Below are 26162 nucleotides of genomic sequence, written 5' to 3' on the forward strand. Positions count from 1 at the left end.
TCTTCTTTGGGAATCCACACACAGTTACTATGCCACTGAGCTGCGCTCCCTGTCTTGACTTTGACCCAACAGATGCCCTCAGATAGGACCCGAGGCCACCCTAAGAAGATGAAAACAGTGTCTTTCTGAGAGAACTTGTTTGCAGTCATGCACAAATCCTGGAGCCATGTCCCAAGATGTTTGGTTTGGAATAAATCTGTGCTAATAGGAACTAGCGTCCTTGTAGCATTGTTTTTACTTACCCTGGTAAAAGAATAGCGCATCTCAAATTCAGCAATTGTCGTAGACACAGGGAAATATGCTGGGAATTCACTTGATCTTCACAGACATGCTCCGCAGAGAATGCTATTTGTCTGGTTTTATAGATTAAGGATGGAGGCACAGAAGTCCAGTAAGTGCTGTCAGGATTTAAACCCATGTAATTTGACACTGCAGTTCATGTTTAACCGGGGCCAAATCTGGCCTGTGGACATCATTTGTTAAGTGTCAACACTGACTTTGCTTTTAATTGGGTTTTGCGGGGTGGGGAGGGGTATTGTTATGAACGCTAACAACGGAGAAAGTCTGCAAAAGAACCCTGAACCTCCAGCTTCATTTTACAACCAACTCAGACAATATTGAGTGTCCTTGTGACCTGAGCCTGGGCCACTGAGATTGGCTACCTTCCAGGAAGGATGTAGTTTCTCTCCAGCCCCCGAGCTGATCTGCTTCCTTCATTTCTCTTCCGTCCCTTTTCCCTTGGAGGGGTTTGATGTTGTGACCTCAGCACTGTCCCTTTGGGAACACCATTGAAGCCCTGGAATACCAGCTCACCAACACAGTTCTACGCCACCCCCATTCCTCCCTCATCTTCCACCCGGCAGAAGTGAAATGGGGGCCAAAGCAGATCCCAAGCCCTCTGATCCAAGGCTAGGGATGAGAGGCTTTGTTGTTGCTTTTCATTCTTTCACGCTGGCCACTGTCAAGGGTGTCATTTGATGATGAGACTGACATGCTGCCTACTGCGCTAAGGAGGCAGGGAAGACAATCCAGGAGGGATATAGCCCAAGGGTTGATTACAGGGGTGTGAAACATTTGGCAGTTGGCTAGTCAGTGTTTGCAGGACTCTTGCTTTAGAACGCAGTTCTGAAATGGAAGCTTTGCAGGGCTGGTCATGGAGATCAAAGATGGGAGTGAAATGGGGCGAGGGTGGCCAAGAGCAAGTCAGGCTGGAACGCATGAAAAGAGTCTGGAACCCATCCCAAGGAACTAGAACGCCTGTTGGACTCCCCACCTCCATGCCTCCGACTTTGACTGAGTGAATTGCCTGCGTGAGAAGCCTGGCTTTCCCATGGCGACGCTGAATTCTAACCTGGCCTGAGGATCAGAGATGCTGAAGGAGACTGTATTGGAGATGCAAGAGCTCTCTGCTCAGCTTCTACGCCCCACCCACCACGTGAGCCAGTGACCACCTGTGTGAGGTGCGAGCACCCCTGACCCTTCAAAATCCTCCCTCAAACGGACTGATTTCTGCCTCACTTTTGTCTGCCCAGCCCCTGGTCAAATTCCCTTGATACCAACCACAGCCTGGAGCCAGAAAGGTAAAGTCACGCGGGGGCCTGCGGTTCCAGTTTAGCTAAATCCACACACCATGCAACCAGTTACCCAAAGTCAAGGAGTCTTAACTCTTACAAAACTCTGGCCTAAACGCCATCGTTGTTGCTAGGCAGCCATGAGTCGGATTCAGAGTGACCCCATGTACGACAGAGAACAAAGCGCTGCGCTGCCCTGCACCATCTGTACAAGTGTGGGTATGCTGGAGCCCCTTCCAGCAGCCACTGCGTCCGTCCATCTCATCGAGGGTCTTCCTCATTGTCGCCGCCACCTGCTTTACCCAGCAGGACGTCCTTCTCCAGGGACGGCTCTCTCCTGACCACATGTCCAAAGTACATGAGACAAAGTCTTGCCATCCTTGCTTCCAAGGGACAGCTGGCTGTACTTCTCCGAGACAGATTTGTTTGTTCTTTTAGCAGTCCACGGTACTTTCAATATTCTCCACAAGCATCATCCTTCAAATGGCAACTACTTTTACAGCCTTCCCGATTCAATGTCCAACTTTCCGATGCAGATGAGGTAATGGGAAGTACTCGTCTGAGTCCTCACGGTAACATTCTTGCTTTTCAACACTTGAGAGAAGTCTTTTGCAGCAGATTTACCCAAATCAACGTGCCATTTGATCTCTTGACGGCTGCTCCCATGGACATTGCTTGTGGATCCAAGCAAGACAGAATCCTTGGCCAGGTCACCTCTTCTCCATTCATCACGATGTTACCTCCCGGTCCAGTTGTAAAGATGTTGGTCTTCTCTACCATTCTGAAGGCTGCGATCCTTGATCTTCATCAGCTACTGCCTTCAGTCCTCTGCATGCTCAGCGAGCAAGGCTATGTCACCCGCCTGTCGCAGGGGGTTCATATGCCTTCCTCCAACCCTGATACCACGTCCTTCCTCATATCATCCAGCTTCTCTGATTATTTGCTCAGCATACAGATGGAATAAGTATGACAAGAGGACGCAACCCTGACACACACCTTGCCTTCTTTTAAACCGTGCAGTACGCCTTGGTTCTAGTCACACAACTGCCTCTCGGTGCAAGCTCCTCATCTTTGACCTTTGAGTATCCACGAGGATCAGAACATCCCAAGGGGAGGAAATTAATTTGAAATAACTCACGGTCACATGATTCATGAAAAATGTATGCCAGGATATCTTCTTATTGCCCGCTCTTCTAATGCAGACCCTACAAGACCTATTGTGCAAGACCCCACCCCACTCCCATCCATCCATCATGGCTATCATAAACCTGCCTTTATTTTTCCTGAATTAACACTACCTCAGTCATCTAACGTCAGTGTTTTGGCTTCATTAACATATCTAAGGGCTAGACTTGCCCTCTTGTGGTAAGTATTCTTCCTCCTAAGCAGTAGCAACTCGGCCAATTCCTGGTGTCACAGCCTGCTTTGCTCTCAGGCTGACACGAGACACTGGCAGGAAGGACTGAAGACTGGGTCAGAGTCACATGACGTTGCCCTTCAACTTAATGGTTTGGAGGGCAGACAGGACATGGACGTGCCTCCCCCTCAGAGTCACCTGCATCTTCCATGGCCTGCCTGGGTGAGGACAGCACTCTCCTCTCTACAGCAGTCCCAAACGCCCCTCACCTTCACAGCAAGCATGCCTGAGCACGTCTACAAGGCACAGGGAGATGACATGTTCAACCTGCCATCATGCTCAAATCTGGCCTAGGCCAACAGACTAGATCCACATCTACACTGAGGGTTCAAGTTCAGGATGTTTTTAGGTTGCAGTTCTGACCCACCACGCTCTAGGATAAAGATGTGGGGGTCTGCCTCCCTACAGATGTACAGTCTTGGACACACTATGAGTAAGGTGACCAGATTTAAAGCGGGACACCATTGACCGGGGGAGGGGGAGCTGTTCTTGATTAAACATTTGGTCTATATGGACCAAATAGACCATTCCCTAGCTTGTCGTGCATTCTTTCCAAAGATCGGGACTTTTTTAAAACACCAAACATTAGGACCCACCAAAAGCAGGACGTCTGGTCACCTTACCTATGAGGCCGTTGATCTGTGTCCTCTGGAAATAGGAACAGACTGCACAGCAGCATATTTGGTTTTGGCTTGGACTGTATTTGGTTGCCTGCCAACTTCACATGGTAGGATTCTGGTCATTCAGGGACCTTCAAATAATCTTGAATCCCAAAGGGTCAGACCCGGTGACGTTTTCTCTCCCAGGGTCTCATTGACCCTAACCCTATTCCTGCTTAGGCTTTGTAGAGGGGGGAGATCAAAGCTTTGGTTTCCTTTTGATAGCCTGCCTTAGTCTGAGTTCTCCCTATGATATGAAGAAGGAGGGATGAGGCAAAGAAGTGTAAACAGAAAAGAAGGGGAAAAAAGACAAGAGGGTATAGTCAAATTGTCCATGCTGTGTGACCATTAGGAGCCCTGGCGGTGTTGTGGTTATGCATGGGGCTGCAATCCAAAAGGTGAGCAGTTCGGAACCACTCATGGCTCCTCAGGAGAAAGGCAGGGCTTTCTACTCCTGTCAAGAGTCTGGAAAGCCCATTGGGGCTATGCTACCCTGTCCTATACGGTTGCATTGAGTCAGTATCAGCTCAATGGCAATGAGTTGTGTGGGTTTGATTTTTTTTTAAAAATGTGACTATTGTTTATCCACTGGTATTTTCTAAGGAGCCTGTGCAATGCACCTCAGACCTCTCTGCCTAGGGCCAGGGAGGGATGGAAGAGGGGATGATTTACTTATCAGTGCATGAATTTCTTTACACTGATGAAACACAGCTCTTTGAATTCTCAGCCAGGTCTCAGGCTGCCCTACCATTGAGTCCCACAACAGGCAGAAAGGAAGCCACCTCACAGGGCCAAGAAGAGGCACCGTGGGGCTGCACCTGAGTGGAGCTGATCAAAGCCAATGAGGCCCTGGTGGTTGCAGCTGTGGGTGGAGAAGGAAGTGGGTCACAAGGAGGGGGAGATACGGGCGAATCATTGCAATGCTTATATTCACCCACTTAGACTGCCTCCTGGGGTAGTCACAGAACATTGTTTTCTCTCTAGCAGACCTGATGGGAAAGCTGTTAAGCACTAAACTGCTTGCCAAAGGGTTTGTGGTTTGAACCCACCAGTGGTTCCATGGTAAAAAAAAATATAACCATCTACTTCTGTAATTATTGTGGCCTAAGAATACTTTCTACAGAAATTATGATAGTTCCACTCTACCCTAATGCCTCACGATGAGTTGGAATCGACTCAACAGCAAATGGTCTTTATTATCTCTCTACAATTCAAGATTCATTCATTTTATAGGGAAGGAGGGGGTACCAAGTTTCCAAATTTGCCAGAAGTATAATTGTGCCGTCTTCCCTTTATGATCTTCCTAAACCCACTGGGTTAGGCATTCAGGATGCTTGCCAATCCCTCTGGGGTATAATATCCAGTGTGATCATTATATAGAGTTCACAGACCATATTCACGATGAAAGGGTTTATTACGGAAGTTTGCAGGTTGTCATTCAAGTGAATAATGCTCAGCATACAGTTGTCCATCAAGGTTTATTTCAGGTTTGTTAATAAGTGTCCAAAGAGGCAGACAACTAAAGGCACCGAGCTTCACTTCCATGGGTCAGCAAGCCTCGTCTTCCCAATTAAATACCTGGAGGCACCCCACTCCACAAGCCAGCTTCCTACCACAAAGCACTCAGCTTTGTTTGGTTGGTGGGTTGAGGTTTCTACCACTTTGTTTCATGTCCTGGCTCCTAGTTCTTCTGCTGTTCCCCTGATGGCATCGATGTCTTCTGGATGCAGAAGATTCACTGACGACAAGCTTCTGGCTCTTGCTGCTAATGAGGTCTCTCTCCCTGCTTCTCAGAAGACTTTGCTTATATGTAGCAGAACGACATTCCAGATACTCCTGCTCATGTGTACTTACAGGGGTGTCCTATCCGTATCATCCCCTCCCATCTTCAAACTCACTGCCATTGAGTTGATTCCAAATCACAACCACCTAGAGGGCAGCGGTTCTCAACCTGTGGGTCGCGACCCCTTTGGGGTCACCTGATTCATAACAATAGCAAAATGACAGTGATGAAGTAGCAACGAAAATAATGTTATGGCTGGAGGGGGTCACCACAACCCAAGGCACTGTATGAAAGGGTCACGGCATCAGGAAGGTTGAGAACCACTGCTCTAGGGAAAAGTAGAACTTCCCAACTGGGTTTCTGATTTGATCTTTACAGCAGTAGAAAGCCTCATCTTTCTCCTGTGGAGAGGTTGGTGGTTTTGAACCACTGATCTTGTGGTTAGTAGCCTAATTAGTAACCCACTACACATGCACATTAAATGATAAACAGTGTTGGCTCACTGTTCTTAGATTGAACTGACAGGATTATTGGAAGGCATAGCTTTGTATCTATTGTGAGATGGCTAATTGTGTGTCCATTTTACAGAAGAGGAAACGGAAGTTTAGAAAGGTTAAGTGGGTTGTCACATTTCATACAGGTAAATAGTCGATGTTGAAGTCTGTGGATTCTATGTTTGGGGATAAAGCTGACTTTTCTACCATAGTGCTAGAATTGAAAGAGAAATGGAATCCAACTGAATTGAACGGGGTTGTACTGAATCGTGCTGCAGAGAGGTAGGGCTGGAAACTGGCGATCATGTTAATTATGGCACATCATTACAGCCAACACCAGTCACCATATGCCTAGTTCCTCAGGGTGGCTCTTTAAAATATTGAACTCTTAATATGTTTTTAATCTACTTTTATTAATAAAAGTTTTAGCTAATGAAAAAAGTTTTGAACCAATCTCTTAGGTGATTTATATTGCCTTAAAAATACCCATCTCTTTCTTTTTAAGAATGGCTCCTTTGGTCTCAGGCAGTTGGGGAAGGGAACCCCAATCAGCACTGATTCGTAATATTTCTGGACTCAGTTGACCTGTCCACACCTCTCAGAGATTTCTGGAATGCTAATGACAGAAAAGATACTCAATAGAGTGTCAGCATCGAAGAACAGCTTTCTGAGACAGGTGCTGTAGCTGTATATGTTTTTTCTCTCTCTATCTTTTTAAAGTTCTTTCCCACTTTTTTTTTAAAGTCCATTTGCTTAAGAAAAGCAACAACTCACCATCATATCATTGCTCAACGCTATATATAAACAGATTCAAGTTCATCTGCTTCATGGCTCCGAAAAAGAAGCCATGTTAATACTTTGAACTATTCTTGTGATTTCCAGTTTATACAGGCGATTCACACACCCATCTTGCTCTGTGCTGTCGTTTGAGGTATCAGTTCTTAGGGGCTAATTAAGTTGCTGAAAGTCACATGGTTCATTAGTGGTAGAGTGAAATTGAAGTGTTAGAAACCTGAGGTTTACTAAGTGTGTGTTTTTCACTAATTTATTTGCTTAACAAATATACATTCATATTTAATAGATACTGTACTTAGAGCTTTGGGTGAGAGTGACAAAAAGAAGGTACTGAATATTTAATAAATATTGAATTACCCTCAACCTGAAAACAGTCTAATAGCAGAGACCAAAAACAAAGTCCCCATGAAAATGACAGTATCAAAAAGGAAGTGATAAATGTCTATGAGAAATTCTGATATTCTTCTACCGGAGATGCTGGGAGAATGATCCCAGCCAGCTCAGTAAAGAGAAATGTCCGCAAGTATTTCTGAGGAAGGTGACACTTGAACAGGTTTGAGGTAGGTAGAGTTTCACTCTCTAAACCATGTAAAAAGAGTCATTCTAGACAGGGATAGGCAGCGGGAAATGTAAGACACGTATGAAAAACAAAGAAAACCCAAATTCACAACTGCTTCATGATAAATGGAGAAACAAATGGAAATCGTCGAGAATTTTATCTTGCTTGGACTGACAGTCCATGGTCACAGAAGCAGCAGTCAAAAATTCAGATGGCGTGCAGCGTTTGGCCAACCTGCTGCACAAGAACGCGTTAAAGGATTGAAGCGCAAGGCTTTGACTGTGAGGACTAAGGTGCACCTGACCCAAGTCATGGTATTTGAAATCACCTAACAGTCAAGTGAAAGTTGGGCATTGAATAAGAAAGACTTGATAAGCGTCAATGAACTTGAATTATGGTGCTGGAGAAGAATTTTGAAAGTGACATGGACTGCAACTAGAACAACTATGTCCATTTTAGGAAAAGTACAGCCAGCATGCTCCTTAGAAGTGAGGATGGTGAGACTCTGTCTCAAGTACATTTGCACATGTTATCTAGAGAGACCAGTCCCTGGAAACAAACATCATGCTCAGCAAAGTGGAAGGGCAGAGAAAAAGAGGAAGGCTCTCAAAGAGAAGGATGGATTGGGTGGCTGCAACAATGGGATAAGGACCATTGTGAGGATGGCACAGGACTGGTCTGTGCTCTGCTTGGTTGTACATGAGGTCACAGTGAGTATTGACAACAAACTCAGACTCACTGCCTTCTACAATACCTTCCAACTCATAGCGACCCCATAGGACGCAATGGGACTACTCCTGGGAGTTTCAGAGGCTGGGAAACTTTCTCTCAGGCAGTGATGGGGATCTTGAAAGTGCTTACCTTGAGGTTAAAAGACACGCCACCCACGATGCAATCAGGGTTCCTTTTGCAACAGCAGCAACAGCCTGGGAAACAGCAATTGTCAGGGGAGCCAGCCCCTAACACATCATGAAAGGCCTGGCAGGTGCAATTGTACAGCGATAATAAGTAAAGACTATAGTAAAGCCATAGAGAATAGGAGAGATAGAAGAGAGAGTAAAATAAAGGAGTCAGACACATTTCATGGAGGAATGCTCACCTCCGCTCCTCTTGGTGGTACATGTGGAGATGGGAGACGAGAGGACAGGAGAAAGGAGTGTGGTTTATTACTAACCAAGGCTTATATATCTTTTGGGGGAGACAAAGCTGGGTAAAAGTATTTTTGTATCCCACAAATCATCGCGACTTTAAATATAGCAATGTCTCTAAACCTACGAGTCCACCACTTGTCTGTCAGTTTATCATATTGTGGTAGATTGAGTTTGGTTGTGATGCTAGAGCAGTGATTCTCAACCTGCCTACTGCTGCGACCCTTTCATACAGTTTCTTATATTGTGGTGACTCCCCCCAACCATAAAATTATTTTTGTTGCTACTTCTTCACTGTAGTTTTGCTACTGTTATGAATCAGGAGACCCCTGTGAAAGGGTAGCAGCCCACAGGTTGAGAACCACTGTTCCAGAAGCTAAGTCACTGGTGTGTTCAAACACTAGCAGGGTGACCCCAAGGGAACAGGTTTCAGCAGAGCTTCCAGACAACGAACAGCTTATGGGACAAAGTAGGCTGTCCATGTCTGAGGGGTCCGCCCCCGAAGACCTTATGGATAGCATTGAAACCTTGTCCATGAAACATGAGAACAGCAAAACATTACCAGAGAGAGTGTCAGAGGATAAGCCCCTCGTGTTGGGAGGGGCTCCAAATCCTACTGAGGAGGAGCTGCCTTCTTAAAGGAGTGTCCACAGCAGTGACTGGGATGGAGGAAAGCCTTCAGGACCTTCCTTTGCTGTTGGGACATGAATCAAAATGAGAAGAAACAGCTACACACATCTCTTAATAATTGGAACATGGAATGTACAAAGTATGAATCTAGGAAATTTGAAAGCCATCGAAAATGAAATGGAATACAGAAAGATCAGTATCCTAGACTTTAGTGAGCTAAAATGGAGTGATATTGGCTATTATAAATCAGAAAATCATACAGTTTAATATGCTGGAAATGAGAAATCAGGAGGAATGACATTGCATTTAACATCAAAAAGGATATCTCGATACCTACCTTGAAGTGCACTGTTGTCCATGATAGGATAATATCTATCTTAATACAAGAAAATCCAGTCAATACAACTATTATTTAAATTTATGCCCCAACCACTAAGCTAGTGATGATGTAGCTGTTATTTGTTGGGCTGTGATTCACAAGGTCTATAGTTCAAAATCACTAGCCCTTCTCATTGGTGGGGGAGGGGGGGAGGGTGGGGAGGGGGGGCATTGGGGGAGATGTGGCTTTCTACTCCTGTGAGGAGTTACAGTCATGGAAACAAACAGCCGCAGTCCTACTCTGTCCTATAGGCTCACCATGAGTCAGAATTGATTCCACGACAGCAAGTTTGATTTGGACTAATATGTTCAGTCTGAAATGGATCAAACATGCATTCAAAATGCATTTATAATGATTGGAAATTGCAATGCAAAAGCTGGAAACAGAAAGGAAAGAACAGTAGTTGGAAATACGGTCTTATTGATAGAAATAAAGTTGTATCGTGCATGACAGAAATTGGCAAGACCAAGGATTTCTTCATAGCAAATACCTTTTTTTTTCCCCCAACAACACAAAAGATGACAATACACGTGGATTTCTCCAAATAGATACACAGGAACAAAATTGACTACATCTGTGCGACCGGATGATGGAGAAGCTCACTACCATCACCTAAAATGAGGCCAAGGAACAACTGGAACAGACCATCAAATGCTCATAACTAAGCTGACATTGAGGCTGAAGAAAATGAAAACAAGCCCATCAGAGTCCACACATGACTTTGAGACATCCCACCCGAATTTCAAGAGCATCTTAAGGACAGATTTGAACGTTAATGAACACGAATGACATTAAACACTAATGACAGAAGACCTGATGAGGTGTGGGAGGAGATCATGCATGAAGAAAGCAAAAAGTCATTAGAAGACAGGAAATAAAGAAAAGATCGAAGGGGATGTCAAAAGAGACTCTGGAACTTACTCTTTATTACTGAGGAGCTAAGACTAATAGAAGAAATAATAAAGTCAAAGGGCTGAACAGAAATTTTCAAGGGACAGCTTGAGAAGGCAAAGTAAAATATTATAATAAAATATGCAAAGACCTAAAATTAGGAAACCAAAAAGGAAGAACATGCTCAACATATCTTAATCTGACAGGACTCAATAAAAATTCAAACTAGGGTTTAGGAGGCCTGGTAGGGCATGATCAAGGGTAATGTAACCAAGAGGAATTACTGAAACCCAAATGAAGGCTGAGCATGATAGTGGAACAAGAGGAAAGAGCTAGGAGACAAAGGGCATTTATAGAGGTCTAAATAAAGGCATGTACATATGGAAATATATTTATATATGAAGATGGGGAAATAGATCTATGTGCATAAATTTATAGGTTTAGTATTAAGGTAGCAGAAGAACATTGTGCCTCCACTCAAGTACTCCCTCAATGTAAGAATACTTTCTTCTATTAAATTGGCATTCAATGATGCTCACCTTCCGGACACAACCACTGAAGACAAAGTGGGTGAATAAGCAAATGTGGTGAAGAAAGCTGATGGTGCCGGGCTATCAAAAGATATAATGTCTGGGGTCTTAAAGGCTTGAAGGTAAACAAGCGGCCATCTAGCTCAGAAGCAACAAAGCCCACATGGAAGAAGCACACCAGCCTGTGTGAACATGGGGTGCCGAAGAGATCAGTTATCAGGCATCAAAGAACAAAAAATGATATCATTGTGAATGGCGGGTGGGGGGCGGAGAGTGCGAGTGGAGATCCACTGGACATCCATCCTCTTACAGAAGGGTCTCAGGGAGGAGACGAGCCAGTCAGGGTGCAACGTAGAAATGATGAAACATACAACTTTCCTCAAATTCCTAAATGCTTCCTCCCCCCCACTATCATGATCCCAATTCTACCTTACAAGTCTGGCTAGACCAGAGGATGTACACTGGTACAGATAGGAACTGGAAACGCAGGGAATCCAGGGTGGATGATCCCTTCAGGACCAGTGGAGAGAGTGGCAATACTGGGAGGGTGAAGGGAGGTTTGAAAGGGGGAACTGATTACAGGGATCTACATATAACCTCCTCCCTGGGGATGGACAACAGAAAAGTGGGTGAAGGGAGCCATCGGACAGTGCAAGATATGACAAAATAATAATTTATAAATTATCAAGTGTTCATGAGGGAGGTGGCATGGGGAGGGAGGGAAAACCGAGGAGCTGATGCCAGGGTTTAGGTGGAGAGCAAATGTTTTGAGAATGATGAGGGCAATGAATGTTCCAATGTGCTTTACACAATTGATGTATGTATGGATTATGATAAGAGTTGTACGAGCCCCTAATAAAACGATTAAAAGAATTTCAAACTAAGGGTTGCAATATTGAAAGACTCTATGGTCAAAATATTGAATGATGCAGGAAGCACCCAGAGAAGGTGGAAAGAATACACAGAGTTCTTATACAAATAAGAACTTGTTAATATTCAAACATTTCGAGAGGTAACTGGTAGTTACGCAATTTCATATCAACTTGATAAGAGAATGAAGGGGCGGGGTCTAACCTGTCAATCAGGTCACAGCCTTTCCTTGTGGGCATGACCTTCTCATGAGGATTCTAGGAACTTCCTCTCTCTTGATTCTGTCATCAGAAGAGGTGGGCCAAATACCTTCTCTGCTTCACCTTCCTGTTGACAAGCCACATGGAGCCAGACTGATGACAGACAAAGCCACTGGTATCAGACATATGGGATAATGTTAGACTTATGGACTTGATCTGGACTGGGCTGGAATGTGTTCTTAATATATAATTACTCTTTGATATAAAGCTATCCTATACACATTTGAGTATCTCTGGATTTGTTTCTCTAGTCCACCCAGATTAACCCAGTAGCACATGAACAAGAACCAATGTTACTGAAGGAAGAAGTCCAACCTATACCAAAAGCACTCACCCAAAACCAAGCTCCATGAATTGATTGAATACCAGCTGAAATGTTTCAACAAACTCGTGAAATACTGGAAACAGTCACTTGTCTATGCCAGTAACTTGAAAAACAACTAACTACTTGGCCAACTGTCCAAAAGAGATCCATATGTGTACTCATTTTGAAGAAAAGTGCCCAAGCAGAATATAAAAATTATGGAACAATATCATTGAAATCAGATGCAAGTAAAATTTTCCTGAATATCACCCAACAAAGGTGGCAACAGTACATTGGCAGAACGCTGCCAGAAATTCAGGCTATGTAGCATTGCAGAAACTACCAGAAAGATGTCTACCTGTGTTTTAAAGATGTTTACCTACATTTTATGAACTATGCAAAGGCATTCAAATTGCGTATCATAACAAATGATGGAGAGTCTCGGGAAAAATGGGAATTCCAGACTACTCCATTGTGCTCATGCAGAACCTGTATATGGATCAAAAGGCAATTGTGTAACAGAACAAAGGAATACTGCATGGTTTAAAATCAAAAGGTTGTATATCAATCAGGTTTGTATCTTTCCACCATACTTACTCAATATGCATACTGAGAAAATAATTGGAGAAGTCAGATTACATGAAGAAGAACGAGGCATCAGGATTGGAGAAATGCTTATTACAAACCTTTGATATGCAGATAACGCAATCTTACTTGCCAAGAGTGAGGAGGACTCTAACCATTTTGTGATGAAGATCAGAGATTACAGCCTTCCATATGGATCACAACTCAATGTGAAGATAACCCAGATCCTCATCCCTGATTAGTAGGCAGCATCTTGATAAATGAAGAAAAGATTGCTGTTATCAAGGATTTCATCTTGCTTGGATCCCCAATCAGTGTTCATGACAGCAGCAGTCCAGAGATCAAACAGTGCATTGCATTGGGCAAATCTTTATTAAACAGTTGAAGAGCAAGGAGGATGCTTTGAGGACTAAGCTATACCTGACCCAAGTCATTGTATTTTTACTTGCTTCATATACACGTGAAAGTTTGACACTGAATAAGGAAGATTCAAAAAAATACCTAATGCATTTGACTTAAGTGCTGACAAAGAATATTGAAAGTACCATCGACTACCAAAGGAACACACACATTTGTCTTGGACGTACAGCCTGAGGAGATTTTGTCACACATACGTTGGACATTTTCTCAGAAGAGATCAGTCCTTGGAGCTGGATATCATGCTTGTCAAAGTTGAAGGGCAGCAGTGACATTAGGGAGAGCTTACACAAGATGCATCCACATGTGGCTGCCACATGGGCTCAAACGTAAGAACAATTGGGAGGATGGCCGAGGACTGGGCGGTGTTTTCTTCTGTTCACAGGATGGCTGAGTCGGAACTGTCTTGATGCGATCTAACAACAACAAATCTATGAGTTATCTTATAATCCATTTCAGAGGTAACTTACCGAGAGGTCAATGGATTATGACTATGATCGGTAGAGTTTTTGAATCAATGGTGATTCTTTTGTGATAACCCAATATGATAACTTCTTTTGACAAAAGCCAAGGTGAATAAAAGAAAGTAGAAAAGGTTTGGATTAAAAATCGAAGTTGTGGAGAAAGCCTGAAAGGTCCTAAATATCAAAGTAACGTTCCTTAGACTTTATTATATGGGTAATCAGGAGGAATTGGGGGCTTATAAATTTAGCAAGAACTAATAGTATAAGAATAGTGTTAGCAATGGAAAGCTGAATGTTAAAGAAGAATGATAAATCCGTGAAGTACCTATTAACATGGGTAAACCTGGTGGACAGTATGCCGAGTGAAATTAGTCAATCACAAAAGGACACATATTATAGGAGGTCACTATTATAAAAACTCAAGGAAAGAGTTTCACACTAAAAGAGGGGAAGTCATGGGGTAGCTGGACTAAAAGATAGACAAGTGACAAGACGGGTGAAAGGGAAGACAATAAACAATAAGATAGAGGCTAGGCAAACATGGAGAGCAAATGGTTTGAGAATGATGAGGGTAACGAATGTATGAATGTGCTTTATACAATTGATGTATGTATGTATGTATTGTGATAAGAGTTGTATGAGCCCCCAATAAAATGACTTTTAGAGAAAGTAAACATAAAAACATAAAGATAGAGGGTAGGAACAAATAAAGAAGGCAGGGAAAGATTCTAAGAGGTTTGAAAAAGTTTAAGGCCAAGAGGCAAATATTATTATGTACAAAATCTTGTCATTGTGGTTGATGTTTGAATAGGCACTCAGACTTAACATGTGGGAGAGGGACTTTGGGAATATACAAATATATATGGGCTTGATAGAGGGTATTTGTATATGTGTATTTTCATCTGTTGCAAATCTATCCATGAATGGGGTGAAGCATAGAAAGGTAACGTGATGCAAACTTCTTAGATATAACTAGACACTTGAGGGAATAAGCCACTGTCCTTGGGGGTTCAGGCCACAAGGGACTCGAAAGTCAATGGCTGTAACCTAGTTCCTAAAGGCAAGGTTCTACATCCCACTTTGGTGAGTAGTGAGAGAGGTCTTAAAGATCTTGAACTCGAGTGATAAAAATGAAAGACACAGGCGATAGTCCAGGGGACCAATGGCCATGAAACATGTCTCCACCACCTGAACTCAGAAGAACTAGGTTGTGACTGGCCACCATGACCAAATCCTCTGAAAAAGATCACGTTAGATTCTAAGGATTCGAAGGTCCTGGATGGAGTGGGGTGAAATGTGGAACAGACTTAAGACTCATAAGAAATCAAACTTGCTGGCCACATAGAGACAGGCAGGACCCCACAAGATTATGGCTCACATTCTTCAGGTCTGGAATAGCATTCGCCCATGCTAGATCAGGCCACCGTTTTAAATCAAAAGGGCCAAATGCACTCAGATCTAGAGGGTCATGAAAGAAGGAGCAATGGAAACAGGAAACAGGGGCAGGAAGTCCCAGTGATGGTAGGTTGAGGGGATTCAAAAAGCGTATAAGTTGTTGAATGTAAAAGGTGTCATCTTCTCTACAAACCTTCACATAAATCACAACAAAATGTTAAAAACAACAGCATTTAGGAAATATAAATTGACAATAATGCATAGGGAGGATGAGAGGAGAAAGAAAAGAGAATGTGTATTGATAGGTGATTATATTTCAGGAGAGAAATAATCTGAACCTGAATTAGTTGCCATTTGCTTAAAGTAACCATTTATTCATCCCACCGTTTTACAGATTGGCGGATGGGGTTATGGAGAGCTGACTAGGTCTAAGGTCTCATTTAGTTTCACTCGTGCATCTCCAGTCGGCTTTCAGAGCGGACGCGTCCAGATTTCAATCAGTGGTGGTCCTTCGTCATCCAGCGGGCTAGTTCTAGCTTCTTCACAGGGAGGATGGGGAGAGCCCCTGCAGAGACTGTAGCTGGCTTATCGCTTCTACTGTATCCCAATGGTCAAAGCAAGTCACATATTGGATCAGACCAAATGGTTGGGAAATCAAGTCTACCTGTTCACTGAAGAGGATAGAGTCCTGAAGGGATAAGACAAAGGGAGGGAAGGAAATGACATTGGCCATTTCCACTTACCACACGCATATTATAAGTTTATTTATTTTATTGTTGTTGTCCCCTTCCTCTATGTCTGAAAACCATAAGGAAATAGACTATTTTTCCTAGAACAAGACTTACTAATAATTCCTATCTAGCTGCTATCTTCCATGCTAAAAGGATCATAGCAACATCCTGGGTGGTTTTTTTTTAATCACCAATGCTATAAACATTCTATTAAGGCTAAAGCATTTGCAGTATTTTATACTATGTTTAATAATATTAATTAATGTAGTTTTATAATGAAATGTATTTTCTTTATTTCTTCCTCTGCTTAAATTACATTATAATAAACACATTATATGATGTTTAGTTAGTGGAAAGTATGAATCCGTGGAGGTCCATGAAAGAGATTCTGACGCATCAGGAGAAAATACTTAGTGCTTAAAAATCATAAAAATTCTTTTGAACTAGAATTTCACTGACTGGCTCATTTAGGGGATTTTCAAATTTCTTTCTCATCATATTCCTAGGCCTGTTCTGAAGAGTTTTAGAAACCGATGGTAACCTTTCTAGTATGTTCCATGGATTAAGAGGGGTAGGATAAAGCCAATTGGGTACTGTGTTAGAGGGGGCTAGCTAAAAAACCAATATATGTATATATATATATATATATATATATATATATACATTTACATATATATGGAGATATGGAGAATTCATATACTTATAGCAGGAATTTTGGAAGAATATTTATCATTCAGTTTCCATAAAAGGACTGGGAAGACCAATGTTCTAAAGTTCTAGAAATTGCAGCTTTCCTGAGGGAACATGGATTTCTACATCTCCAAAGACCTTATATCTAGCTAGATACAAGTTGGTGGAATCACAGATCTCTAAGTTTTAGTTTTCTAAATGTTGAGAGGAACATCAGAGCTCTTTTTAAAAAAAATGTTGAGAGGAAAACCAAAATAAGTACCAGACTGCCACAGGGGCCTTAACCCCAAGAGCACAGGTGTGGTTATGAACCCTGGCAAAATGACTAGAAGGTAGACATCCTAGGGTGTATGTTTTCTTTTTCTCAATGTTCCTTCTGGAGAGAGACTGGCTGACAATATCCCCCTTATGAAAGGGCCTGAGCAGAATAAAAATGTTTGTACACAAAGTTAGACAGACAGCAGGGATTTTTTTAATCATTTTATTAGGGGCTCATACAATTCTTATCACAATCCATACATACATCAATTGTGTAAAATGCATTTGTACATTCATTGCCCTCATCATTCTCAAAATATTTCCTCTCCACTTAAGCCCCCGTTATTAGGTCCTCATTTTTCTCCTCCCTCCCCGCTACCCCTCCCTCATGAGCACTTGATAATGTATAAATTATTATTTTGTCATATCTTTCCCTGTCCGACATCTCCCTTCACCCACTTTTCTGTTGTCCATCCCCCAGAGAGGAGGTCACACATAGTTCCTTGTAATCAGTTCCCTCTTTCCTACCCACTCTCCCTCTACCCTCCCAGTATCGCCACTCTCACCACTGGTCCTGTAGGGATCATCTGCCCTGGATTCCCTGTATTTCCAGTTCCTATCTGTACCAGTGTACATCCTCTGGTCTAGCCAGACTTGCAAGGTCGAATTCATATCATGGTAGTGGGAGCGGGGAGGAAACATTTAGGAACTAGAGGAAAGTTGTATTTTTCATCGTTGGTACATCGCCCCTGACTGGCTCGTCTCCTCCCCGAGACCCCTCTCCAAGGGGGTCTCTAGTGGCCTGAGAGCAGGGATTTCTGTCAATGAAATCTCTGACAGCTTTGTGACGTGGAATGGATTAAAAGGCTTCCACGGGGACAACTGAAAATACCTGGGAAGTAAACCCAATGGGTCTGCAGTGCATCGCCACCGTACACGGCAAGGTGACCCACACGAGGAGCAGAGGAGTGCGGAGGCCAAGCAAGAAGCTGAAAGAAGGTGCTTTGAAACGGAAATTTCTGCGTGTTGGTGGGAACCAAGTGGAACATCCAGCCGTGAGGACGCTGCTGGAAGAATTGAGAGGGGCTGGAAGCCATGAAATGCTGCTGGCAGCAATGAGCGCACATCGTTCACTAACTATCACCTAGGATCCGCCCTATCATTGTGCACTAATTGGAACCAGGGTTTCTTGAGTGCTGCTGAGTACTGGCCGGTCGATTCCCACTCAGCGCCATCCTCTGCACCGCACAAGGAAACCCTGCCGCGCCTGCGCCATCCTGACAGTGGTTCATGGCTTGAGCCCACGGTCGCAGCCACAGCGTCGGTTTTTCTCCGGGCTTCATGGAGGAAAGAATAAATCAGGGGCTATGACCAAAAAGAAAAATACGAAATAGAGGTTGTGCTAGAAAGTAGGAAAAGGCTCACTGAATGTTGGAGACATGTCAAAGGGACACATAGGCCAACTGGATAAGGCTACCCATATCCCAAACCGGAAACAGTGTCAACGTCACCATATAGAATGCTAATTATGAGCTATAATCCATTGAATAAAATTCGAAATCCATAAGTCCATATTGCCATGAAACTAAACAAATATATAAATATGATAAATAAATGAAGATGAGAAAGGTCTTTCATACAATCAAATCCAGATGAATTATAGAATTAGGCAAAACATTAATGGAGGCTAGGGAAAATGACCTTCATCCACTTTTGAAAATTATGACCCCAGTTCTACTTTACAAATCTGGCTAGACTGGAGCATGTACAGTGGTACAGATAAGAGCTCTCCACACAAGGACAGACAAACCTCTTGGGGACAGTAAAGGGAGTAGCATACCACGAGGCTAGCGGGAAGGTGTGAGAAGAAGAGGGAGAAAGGGGAAACTGATTGCAATGATTGACATATAACATATAAAACACCTCGCCCCCCCCCACCACCCAGGGGGATGAATAACAGAAACATGGGTGAATGGAGACAGCGGATGGTGTGAGATATGAAAATAATTTATAATTTATCAAGGGTTCATGAGGCTATGAGTGTGAGGGAGGGAGGGAAAAGAGTGGAGCTGAAGTAGAAAGGGCTCAAGTAGAAAGACATGTTTTAAAAATGATGATGGCAACCTACTGTATGTACAAATGTGCTTGTCCCAATGGATGTATGGATTGTTATAAGAGTTGTAAGAGCCCCCAATATAATGACTGGGGGGAAAAGGGAAAAAAAGAAAATTTTCTAGTAAATACCTCACAGACCACATCAGAACACTGTCTGACTTGGCATGCTTCAGATCGATCTTCAGGAAGGATCCATTGCTCGAAAAGGGCATCGTGTTTGGTTAAATAGCATTGAAGAAGAACAAAGAGATTTTCTGAGGATTTGGTGTCATGCTAGAGTGGAATGATGCACCAGGGACCAGGTGATGTCTCATTCTGTTGAATGTGAGGTAGCCAAGAGTTCAAGTAGCCTTGACAACAGTTCATAGCAAGGACAACCACAAGGAAGAAAATTTTGACAAGACACAGGATATTTACATAGCTTCTAAGTAACTTCAATGCAAGTTACTTGTTAATTGCTAAGAAAAAAATACTAACTTTATAGTTGAGGAACCTGTCAAACATCAGCTTCCCCAAAGTGAAGCAAATTAGTATCACCTATATTGAGAAATATTGGCATCTTTGCCTCCAGATCATGATATGCAGAGAGAAGGACACATTATCATTTATGTGGTATATGTTTCAAAATTGCATCATCTGAATCTAATAATGTAGAATTAACAGAAAGCTCACACGGAAGGACATTTTGCAATCACTGGACTGAATGCTTCAAACCTATCACAATCTGGAAAGATAAGCCAAGGCCTGAGGAATGTTCAAGATTAAAGGAGACTACTAAGATAGGGCAACTCTGTACAAAGGGTGATAGTCGGTTGGATCTTGAATTAGGAAAAATGAGACAGCTAATAAAATATGTTATTGGTGTATTAAATGTTTTCCATTAGGTATAGTAAATTTCTTTACTGTGATAATTATACTGTGGTTCATGTAAGATAAAAATCTACATTCTTTAAACATACATGCTGATATATGTATAGAGAGGTATCCAGTAACACATTGTTGTCAAGTCAACTATGATTCATGGTGAAAAGGATGCGAAAATCTATGCACATGAATAAATATTTTTAGAGCATGAGATGATAAAACAAATGGGGCAAAAGGTAAAAAGCACTGCTAAACCTGCATAAAGAATACATGGAAATCCCTTGTTATCCTTGGACTCGTTCTATAAACTTGGAATTGTACCCCAAAACATTATAAAAGTGATTAGGAATAAAATGTGATAGGTTATAGAATCCTCATTGTGCTGATAAGCATAATACAGAGAAAGAAAATAATCAAGTGCGTTTTGGAAAGTGGTAGGGAGGACCAGAGGGAATTCCCGAAAGCAGAAGATGTGACAACTCAATTCGGAATGATGAATAGATAATTCTCCAAGTTCAGGGGCAAAGACAGTCTAAATCCAGGGAATAGTATATGGAAAGGCATTTTAATATGAATTCACATCAGTTTTTTCAAAGAACTTTGAATAGTTAGTCCAGGTCTTGGGTGCAGCTCTGCCTGATACCTGCTACCTAAGGTTTAAGGTGTGTGTGGGGAGGGTCCCGGAGGGGAAGTCTGAAGGTCAACCAAAAAGACCCTGTCTGCTTCCTCACAACCTGGTGCTCCTGCTCATGTTTCCCCATTGCTTGCAATTACCTTCCCTGTCATGGCCGACATGGTGTCCACCTTCCCCCACGCCTCCCTGATTCCCAGCGCAGATGCTGTCTCCTTTGGGAAGGTTTCTTGACTGCATAGACCCATCTTGCAAAACTGATGATTAACCATTTGATTAGCTATCTCATTTTAAAATGTGTTATTTTCTTTATATGTTTTAGTGGAATCTTCTCTCGGGGGTGGGGGTGGAGTATCTTCTACATTTCCTGTCCCCAACTTCACTGGCAAACACTTAGGTTTTAACTCATATTTTGAAGCTTTGCTATGAAGGATGCGGTAACATTAGTAGCATTGTATTCAATTGTGGCCCATCAATTGGTTGAGAGCTGGTGAACATGCGACTAATAGGGGTCAATTCAGTTAAAAAATTAGTTTATCCTGATGCCAGCTGTGAAAAATGTGCCCAACTGGCCGAAAGCCAATTCCAGAGGTCCTGTAAGGTGCATCCTTCCACCTGCTTGCAGGGAAAACCTTATTTAAGGGGGAAAAAAACTCATACCAGCAGATGACTGCAGCTCTCACTCTGTCCTGAGATTCAGAGTTGAATTTTGTTTTGCTCCCTGACTGGACAGCTCTAAATTGAGTTCCCTGACAACAGATGGCCCATCAGCCAGTTGGGCCAAATGAGTCTCAGTGACCCGCCACAATGATGGACATCAAACAACCTGGGCATATCCAGCTGAGGATCAGAAAGAAACTTCCTCACCTGAGACGCAGAGTTCCCCTTTCTGTCTCCTGCTGTAAATAACTGCATGGAAATCACACAACACAGTCACGCCACGAGTCTAGCTTTCTGAAGTTTATATGCAAAGTAAGAACCAGATCAGAAGAAACGGCCCCTCAGAGCTGGGCAGGGAATTCACCAAAGTAAGTTCGATTTTGGGAGAAGTCAAGTTAAAACAGCTCATAGAACACTTTGCAGGTACTAAACAATATGCTGCTCATTGAACTGCAAGTCATTCTACAGTTTTGCCTGATTGGATATAGGCACTGGAGGCCCAAACTCTTTAGCCAGATCACATTGTTACGACAACTGAGTGGCCAACGAGCTAGGTGAATATCTGTTGAGGCAAAGCTCTGGGTGGGGGCATTACTAGTGGTGTATGTTGTTATTGTTAGGTGCCCTCAAGTCACTTCCGACTCATAGCAACCCTAAATGCAACAGAAGGGAACACTTCCTGGCCCTGTGCCATCCTCACAATGGTTCTTATATTTGAGCTCATAGATGCAGCCACTGTGTCATTCCAGCTTGTCAATCAAAGGTCGCCCTCTTTTCTCGGCCCCTCCACTTCACTAAGCATGAAGTCATTCTCCAGGGACTGGTCTTTCCTGACAACACAAAAGATGTGAGACAAAGTCTCACTGTCCTTGTCTCTAAGGAGCCCCTTGGCTGTACCTCTTCCAAGACCAATCTGTCTGTTCTTTTGGCAGACCGTAGTACTTTCCATATTCATCTCCAGCACCATAAGTCAAATGCATTGATTCTTCTTCAATCGTCCTTATTCAGGGTCAAACTTGCACATGCATATGAAGGAACTGAAAATACCATGGCTTGGGGTAAACACACCTTAGTCCTCACAGTAACATCCTTGGTTTTCAACATTTTAAAGAGATCTCTCGTGCAACGGATTTACCACATGCCACAAGTCCTTTGATCCTCTGACTGCTTCTTCCAAGAACATTGATGGTGGATCCAAGCAACATGGGATCCTTGACAATTTCACTCTTCTCCTCTCCATTTATTATGATGCCACCTACTGGTTCAGTAGAGAGGATTTTTGTCTTAATTACTTTGAGTTACAATCCTTGATCATCATCAGGAAGGGCTTCAAGTCCTCCCCAGTTTCAGCAAGCAAAACTGTTATAAGCAGGTGGAAACATTTCAACAGGTATTGCTGCATCAATTCCTGGAGCCTTGTTTTGGGCTAATGCTTTCAATGAACCTGGGCTTATTTCAGCATCATTGTTTCTTGCTCATATGCTACTTCCTGAAATGGTGGAATGCTGACGACTTCTTTCTGGCACAGGGACTCTGTGTGTTCTTTCCATCTTCTTTGGATGCTTCCTGCATCAGTCAATATTTTGCTCTTAGAATCTTTCAGTATAGCAACTTGAGGCTTGAATTCTTTCTTGAGTTCTTAAGCAAAAGCTGGTTAGGCATAGCTGTTAATATTGAGCTTCTCCATCATCTCTTCCCACAGATGTAGTCAATTTTATGTCTGTGACTTCCTTCAGGTGCGGTTGTAAAAAAGATATTGGGGACCGATTACAAGGATCTACATATAATCTCCTCCCTGGGAAATGGACAACAGAAAAGTGGGTGAAGGGAGACACTGGACAGTTGAAGACATGACAAAATAATAATAATTTATAAGTTATCAAGGGTTTACGAGGGAGGGGGGAGTTGGGAGAGAGGGGGGGAAAATAAGCTGATACCAAGGGCTTAAGCGGAAAGCAAATATTTTGAGAATGACGAGGACAATGAATGTACAAATGTGCTTGACACAATGGATGTTTGTATGGATTGTGATAAGAGTTGTATGAGCCCCTAATAAAATGATTTTTTAAAGGTATTTTCTATGAAGTGGTGTATCTTGCAAAATTATATTATGTGATCTTCAGTTTGTTTCTATCACCAAGACTGTATTTTCCAACTACTTATATGGTCCACTTTTGCAGATTGAATAAGTATGGTGAGAGGACACAACCCTGCCACACACCTTTCCCGATTGAAAAAAGAAAGATTAGTTGTATTGAGATATAATTAACATATCATGCAGTTCAGTAGTTCAGTCATATTAAGAAGGGTTGGGAAGTCATCACCACAATCAACTTTGGAACATTCTTCCTTCTTGTGCCCATTGCTGTTGGTTCTTCATGTTCCCCAATCTCCGCTTCCATGCTCCCAGGTAATTATTAATCCAGTTGCTGTTTGCTTTGTATGTTTTTCTGTCTAAGGAAGTCAGAAAGAAATCAGCAACTGGTTTAATAATTACTTGGAAGCCTGGAAGAGGAGACAAAAACCTTCAAAGGACCTAGTAACCATGACCAAATAAAACAGAGAAAACCCTCCATAGAAAAGAAGGCAGAAACTATTTAAGAACCAAGTTGAAAATAGGTTGAAAGGGAGATCTAATGACGAGCTGTCCCATCCTGCCCTATCTGCAGCTGCTAAAATCTAATTCACAGTGTCCTCTGTCTATTATTAAGGCTGTTCACATTCCTAGACGATGGTCAATGGAAAGTCACCGGAAACTCTATCCTTGTCGGGACCCTGCTTCCACAATCATCCATAACATTCTGAAAACTGGCTGTTTAGTGTTTCATCTCTGGTACCTTTTCCCCTTCCAGGTTACACAACTAGGACATTAGACTCTGTCCTTCAAGGGTACTTAACATCCTTCATTGGCTCTCCTAGAAGGGTCCAAATTGGAAACCCCACCTTTCCTGATTTTAGACCAGGTAGTATTCCCTTGTCCCATTCCAAAGACTGCCTCTTGGTCCTCGGACAGATTGCACGTTAGCACAATGAATTGTTCTGTATCCATAATTTGTTATGATAACAACAGTCAGATGACATTTCATAGTCAATAAAACACAAGTACACACCCTTCTTGCATCCTCTACTTTCACCCAAGCTTCATTTTTAGCAATGATCTCCATTGTTCCTCTTCTGAATGTCCCCTTCTGAATCCATCCTGAATTCCTGGTAGATCCCTGTCTATATACTCCTGCAACATCTATTGAATGATCTTTAGCCACACTTTCCTTGTATATGATACCCAAGACATTGTTTGATAATCTGCATTCCGTTGGGTCACCTTTCTTTGGAATGGGTACATAGGGATCTCTTCTAATCATGACCAGCTAGTTGTCGTCCACATTTCTTGTCATAGATGAGCGAATGCTTCTAGCGCTTCATCAGCTTATTAAGACCTTTCAATGGATAACCCATCAATTCCTGGAGCCTTGTTTTTCTGCCAATGCCTTCAGTATGATTTTGACTTCTTCCTTCAAGGCCATGGTCCTTGACCATATGCTACCTATGAAATAATTGAATGTCGACATTTGGTACAGGGGCTATATATACTCCCTCTTTTTTTTTTTTAAATGCTTCCTGCACCACTCAATATTTTGCCTGTAGAATCGTTTAATATTGCAACTCAAGGCTTGAATTTCACATTTCATTACTATGCTTCAGTTTGTCTTCTTGAGAGCCCTGGTGGTTACACGCTGGGCTGCGATCTGCATGGTTCAGCAGTTCAAAACAAGCAGCAACTCCATGACAGAAAGACTGGGCTTTCTACTCCTGTAAATGGATACAGTCTCAGGAACCCACAGGGGGTGAAATAATCTTTACATTTGACCATGCTACCAATGAGTCAATTCCAACTCATGACAATGACGTGTTTGAATGTAACTGTGCTCCATTTTCGATGGCTGATTTTTCAGAAGATTTCCAAGTCTTCCTTTCCAGGCATCTCTGGGTGAATTAATATCTGACAGTATAATCTGTGGAAAATAGTGCTTATGGCAAACATTGAAACTGCATGCTTTAGGGGCACAGCAAGGGTCATGACCACCCAGTGGTAATATCTAAATTAGGCAGCCTTTATAATGCAACCACCCAGGAGTATTCTTTAATTGTGCCCCTCCTCCTCAATTCCAAAATTGGTAGCAGTGACCTGTCAGTAGAAATGACTTCTTCTGGATAGCCTGGCTGCCAGTCAGGCACCTGTCACATTCATGGTGCCCCGGAACGTCTTTCTGTGTCTTGCCTGCCACCCACCCACTTCGGGTTGCATCAGGAGGAAGTGCCTCCATTCTCACCCCTGCGCCCACCTCCTGTGAGTCTGTGTCTCCTGGGCTTGAGGAAGAATGTTGAGCTCAGTGGTGCCACCCTTCAAGTGGCACTCAGGGCACGTACTATCCCTGTCATACCTTAGACACATCACTGCTCAAACTTCCACCTCTAGGTTAGCAACTTAGTGTTAGGGATCATAGTGATTGCTTACTTGAGCATGTGTTAGTGTTCTGCATGAAAAAAATAGGAATGACAGATACAACCTTCTCCTCTTACAGATAATAAAATTAGATCATAAAATAAACTTTTAAAACTAGGACTTATAAGAACATTTTCTTTAAGATTGGGTTGAAGAAAATGAAGCTATAGAAAATATATCAACATAACTACATATCTATATAAATATATCTATACATGCATACCCTGGATATTTCATAATCTTAAGAAAAATGAATAATCTTAAAATACCTCAGTAAAAAATGAAGACTTGAATAGTTATTCAACTCAAAAGTTACAAAAGAATGTAAATTATGTGCCAAAAAAACTGTTAGAAGGGGAGGGTAGAGGGAAGGTGGGGTTGAAAGGGGGAACCGATTACAAAGATCTACATATAACCTCCTCACTGGGGGATGGACAACAGAAAAGTGGGCGAAGGAGACATTGGACAGTGTAAGATGACAAAAATAATAATAATTTATAAATTATCAAGAGCTCATGAGGGAGAGGGGAGGGGGAGGGAGGGAAAAATGAGGAGCTG

This window comes from Echinops telfairi, unplaced genomic scaffold (assembly GCF_000313985.2).
Source record: "Echinops telfairi isolate 266 unplaced genomic scaffold, ASM31398v2 ScPeMD7_7420;HRSCAF=8458, whole genome shotgun sequence".
NCBI classification, from domain to species: domain Eukaryota; kingdom Metazoa; phylum Chordata; class Mammalia; order Afrosoricida; family Tenrecidae; genus Echinops; species Echinops telfairi.